The sequence below is a fragment of the Colletotrichum aenigma genome (genome assembly GCF_013390185.1).
Source record: "Colletotrichum aenigma strain Cg56 chromosome Unknown KSG_Cg56_contig04, whole genome shotgun sequence".
Lineage (NCBI taxonomy): Eukaryota > Fungi > Ascomycota > Sordariomycetes > Glomerellales > Glomerellaceae > Colletotrichum > Colletotrichum aenigma.
In genome coordinates this window covers 5,515,007-5,521,268 of record NW_023500910.1, presented here as the reverse complement: position 1 = coordinate 5,521,268, position 6,262 = coordinate 5,515,007, and positions in this window count along the sequence as shown.

The following is a 6,262-nucleotide window of genomic DNA, read 5'->3' as shown; positions in this document are numbered from 1 at the left end:
TAAAAAACTGCTACTTACTACTACTTATTAATAAAATGATATAACTCCTCTATAGAGCTAACTAGTTTATAGCCCTCAACCTTAAAGGAGCTTATAACCTAATCAGAATAAAGCAAAGAGAAGAATAAAAAACTGCCTTCAAAATATAAAAAAGGTATTTTAAATACTTTATTATACCTTTTAGTCTTATTAACACCCCTATAACTTTCTAAAACATAATTAAATAGGGTTTATATAAATATATTAATATTTATATAGTAGTCTACTTAAATAATATCCTAATTTTCTCACCTACACTTCAGAAATATAGGGAAGATATTCACTATATCTTATAAGCCCTCTAGGAAGCTAAACTACTTATAGAACTAAAGAAAAGCAAATTCTATATATAAAAAGTAGAATACCTTAGATTTACTATTACCCCTAGAAAGGTATATATATTAGAAAATAAAGTTAAAGCTATTAAGGAATAGCTAATACCTAAAAACCTTAAGGAAGTCTAAGGATTCCTAGGTTTTATTAACTTTACTATAAGTTTATGAAGGATTATAATAAGATTAATATAGCTGTCACTAACCTCACCTGCAAAGATACACCCTTTATATAAAAAGAACCATAGCAAATAGTATTCCAAAAGATTAAAGACCTAATTACTAGTAAACCTATCTTAATTATTCCAGACCTAGCAAAACAATTTAAAGTTAAACCAGATATATCTGACTATATAATTAGAGTATAATTATCCTAATAAGACTTAGAAGGATGATTACACCTATATACCTTCTTCTTGTATAAGCTTTATAGAGTTAAGCTTAACTACCCTATTTATAATAAAGAATTTATAGTAATTATGAAAGTATTTAAGGAATAGAGACCTAAGCTCTTAGGAATAATTCATAAAGTATTAGTATATTCTAACCATAAGAACCTCTTATACTTTATAACCTTAAAAGTGTTAAATAAATAATAAGTATAATAGTTAGAATTCCTCTTAGAGTTTAACTTCAAAATTATCTACTAAAAAAGATCAGATAATAATAGAGCTAATACTCTTAGCTGATAATTAGACTATAATACCTTAATACCTAAAGAAACCTAAGTGATTCTTAAAGGAAATAATGATAGAGATCTAATATTAGCAACTAAACTCTTAATAATAGCTAGATAATCTAATATTAGCCTACTTAACAAACTAGATAATAAAGTAATTATAGAGTTTTATATTTATCCTACATATAGTTACTAAGGAATTATGAAAACCTAGAAACAGCTATAATAATAGTATAGAGAAAAGGTTACTAGAGAATAAATAGTAAGAGTGATTAAGGATTATAAGGTTTACCTTGAAAGCAAACCTACTTAACACTAACCTTATAGTATATTATAACCTTTATTTATGCTAAAGACTACTTAGTAATCTATATCCCTCAACTTTATTATTAAATTACTAAAGTCTTAAGTAACCCTTACAGGATTATATTTTGATAGCGTTCTCATTATTATAGACCGCTTTATAAAATATGCCTACTTCATCCTATATAAAGAAGTAAGTAACACTAAAGAATATATATACACCTTCCTTAAGTATATTATTACTAACTACAGCATATTAGAAGAAGTTATATCAGATAGAGATAGAATATTCACTTCTAAGTTTTAAAGCTTAATTATATTATAACTAGGTATTAAATAATTAATATCTACTATATTCCACCTATAGATAGATAGATAGATAGAATGAATTAACTAAATCCTTAAAACTTACCTCTACGCCTATATTAACTATAAGTAAGATAATTAGGTTATATTGCTACTAATAGCTTAGTTTACTTATAATAGCATAATTAGAGAAAGTATTAAGGAATCCCCCTTTTACCTTAACTATAGATTTAAACCTACTACCTATAGAAAGCTATAAGCAGGCTTAGCTGCAGTAAAAGCTGTTACTTCAGTATAATAAATTAAATATATCTAAGATAATATATATAAAGAACTTAAATTTATATAAAAGTGAATAATATAGTTTAGTAATTAATAAAGGATTAAGGGACTAACCTTAAAAGAGGGAGATAGCATCTACTTTATATAGCAAAATATTAAGATAATGTAACTAAGCGATAAACTTGACTATAAAAAACTTAGACCTTTTAAGATTTTATAAGTAATTTCACTAGTTAATTACAAACTTAAACTCCTAGAAACTATAAAGTGTTACTTAGTTTTCTATATCTCACTTCTTAAACTAGCCTTATAAAAAGTGTAAATAAGTGATATTATTATTATAGAAGATAATAAACTAGAGTATAAAGTTGAATGTGTTATTAATTATATTAGTATACTAGGAGAAGGTTTCTACTTCCTAATTAAATAGCAAGGATATATATATAAAGAAAACACTTAGGAACTATAAGCTAATCTTAAAAACGCTAAGGCAGAAGTTAGTAAATATTAGAAATAATATTAGGAATATAAAGAAAAATATTAATACTTAATGCTTAGATTAATAAAGTTACTAATATATTTAACCTAAGAATACCTATAAATTAGATACCTATATAGATATATTAAACTACTAATAGAAGCAGATTAACTATAATAGGGAAAACTATTTATTCACCTAAGAACACTAGAAGCTAACTAGGAAACCTTAGAAAGACCCATACTTAGAGGAATACCTAAGTCTATAACCCTAATACTTAGGGAAGACTAGTCTAACTTATTAGGAGCACCTTATAATAATAGATCCTCTATCACCTAAAACTCCTATACCTTAAGAGTATATTTTTCTACCTCCTATCTATTAATAGACTATATCTTATAACAAATTAAGTCTAAACTATACTTTTTTAAAAACTTTTTATATCTATAAAGATAAGATAGATAACCTAGAGCTACAGCTAGCTAAGTCTATAGGAGTTCTAATGCCTCCTCAGCCTCCTCCTCTTCTCACTCCACCTTCTTTTATTTTTTCAAATAATAATTAATTATAATTAGTTAGTTATTATTAGGAATAAAAATAAATATACCAACTACTCATAAATATTTCTTATATTACTACTATTATAGTTTAAAAATTCTTACTTAATATACTCACTATAGCGCTTTAAGTCAGTAAGGTTTATCTTACACACCTAGTTATACTGGAAATAAGGAGAATATAATATAGTATTATAACTATAATATCTAATAAGAGAACTAAAGGCCTAATAATTACACTAAATCTAAGCATAACAAACTTCATAAGAATTAGATTTCTATATATAATATAAATGATAAGCAAGCCGAACAGACAAGCAAGCTGAACACCTAACCGCAACCACAGCATCTTCTTACTTCTACCACACGTCAATCCCATAATAACAATAGCATTAACACAAAAAGAAGCTTAAGTGGTCCTAGCAGTCCAAGCTATCAAAAACACACTAAGTCTCAGTATCTGAGAGGCTGCCCGGATCTACTCCGTCCCAGTTATAACGTTATACGATCGATTGAAGGGAAGATCATCACGATGCGACACCACGCCTAACTCGCGGAAATTGACTACGCTCGAAGAAGAAAAGCTTGTTGAGTATATTCTTAACCTGGATTCCCAATCGTTTCCTCCTCGCATTAGTGGTGTTGAAGATATGGCTAATCGACTGCTTGCCGACTGCGACACGCCCCCAGTTGGGAAGCGCTAGGCTTCGAACTTCATTAAGCGACAACCACAGCTCTGGACGCGCTTTTTTTGCAAGTATAACTATAAGAGGGCCTAATGCGAAGATCCAGACGTAATAAACGTATGGTTTCATCTTATGGCGAATATAATTGCAAAATACAGTATTATAGACTCTGATATCTATAACTTTGATGAGACTGGGTTTATAATAGGCCAGATTGCATCTGGGATGGTTGTCATAAGTGCTAAAAGGCGTTCAAACACAAAAAATGATGCAGCCTAGCAATTGTGAATAGGTTACAGTTATTCAGGCTATCAGTTCGTCAGGCTACAGCGTTCCGCCATATATTATTGTTACAGGCTAATATCACCTCTCCACCTGGTATACTGAAACTAATCTACTATGCGACTAGGTTATTATAACGTCTGAAAACAGATAGACAACAAACGAAAGATGCCTAGATTAGCTCCAGCACTTTGATCGGCATATAAAACTGCGTGCGAGTGGCAGATATTACCTCCTCATTGTTGATAGTCATAAAAGTCACTATGCAGCTGACTTCAAGATATATTGCAAGGAAAACAACATCATTACACTTTATATGCCAGCCTATTCCTCTTATTTACTTCAGCCCTTGGATATTAGGTGTTTTAGGCTACTAAAGAAGGCTTACAGCTGAAAAATTAAGGAAAAGATGCAATAGGGTGATACCTATATCATAAAGGAGGACTTCTTCCCTGCGTTTTACAGAGCATTAACAAAAGCAATTACAGAAAAAAATATTCAGGGAGGATTCAGAGGGGCTGGGCTTATGCCTTTAAGTGCAGAGAGTGTGCTATCTAAGCTTGATATAAAGTTACACACTCTAACGCCTCCAGGGTCTCTCCTAACAACACCCCCTGCGTGGACTTCTCAGACGCCAAACAACCCAACAGAGGCGTCTTCTCAGTCCGAACTCATTAAGAATTAAATCTCACGCTATCAAAATAGCTCACAAACTTCAATTATTGAGGCTGTTAAGCATTTATCAAAAGGGGCGCGTGGATTTATGCATAAGATTGCCTTATTAAGGTCCGAGGTCCAGATACTTCAGGAAGAGAATAACCTACTTAGCCGACGTAGGAGGACTAAGAAAACACGTCTTAGACAAGGAGGAAGTCTTACTGTAGCTGAGGCAGAGGATATTCAGTCGCAGAGAGAGGCGACAACTCAGATCGAGGAGGAAACACGTTAGAGTAGTGGTCGTCAGCTAAGGACTGAGACGGGCTAACGGCGATGTGGCGTCTGTGGGAACACCGGTCATAATGCGCGAACATATCAATTTGTTGAAGAAACGTCTAATGAAGAGGTTTCTGAGTAGTTTTAATTGATTTATAGTTTTTGTGGTTATTTGATGATTATATTTATAATGTGGTTGCAGTTGGGTGTTCGGCTCGCTTGTCTGTTCGGCTCGCTTGTCTGTTCGGCTTGCTTGTCTGTTCGGCTCGCTTATCATTTACGTTAACCTAATATAATATCAGCATTATAAGTAAAATTAGGAAGCATAATTAATAGATCCCTAACCTAAGACTAATAACCTATTTATATTAAGTCTTCAAGATAAGACCTTTAGAGAGGGGACCTAATATTATAACTTATTATACAGGAGTAACAGCTAAATAACCTACTTAGGCGTTAGGCAGCTAGGATAGGATATTTATACTATACGATTATAGGAATAATAAGGACTCACTTAGAAATAGAAGAACTATAGTATAAGTTATATAATAATAAGATAATAAACATTTTAGATTAAAATAATCTAATATAATTTAGAAGCTAAATAATCATTTTAGATCAAAATAATCCAAAAAGATTTAAGGTATAAAGGAATATATTTAGAATCAGACTTATATATAGTATAACCTAAGCCTAGCTTATAGTCAGACTTCTATAGCTCTTTAGTAATTTACTTAATATTCATCCTCATAGATACTCTCAGCTTACTTATACTGCAAATCATTTTTAAGTCTAAGACTGATCACCTTAGCCTCTAAAGACCAATCTACTACCAAGCCTACAACCTACAACTAGACCACAACCCAGTGTACTGTTATAACGTGTCAATCCCCAGCTTCTGTTAGCAGACCCTACTGTCGGATAGCTGACCGTAACACTAGATAGGCGCCCTACCCCACTTCAATGCTAAGAAATGACCCCTTGTAAGACACCCACCGCGTTTTGTAACCAAGAATCAAACGTTTCCTAATCACTTATCACAACCATACAACTCACTTACTTCGTCTGCACCTCAGAGGCATCGGCCCTAACGTCCTGCTGCCATAGGTTTTTCATCGAACCAGTCGCTGGAAGTCGGTTTGATGCTTCATCCTTTTGACGCCAAGATGTGTTTTTAGCGCAGTTTCTGGTGTCCAATCAAATTTCCTCAGAATGCAGGTTTAGAGTAAATCGAATACTGCGAAGAGTCGTTTGCTTACTTGCGCAAGAAACTGAGGAAAACTAGAGAAGAAAACCGCGCTAAAAATCACATCTCGGCGTCAAAGGGATGAGACCCGGAGAACTATAAGCGCCGAGGCCGACACGTGTGTCTACCTAGGGATTGA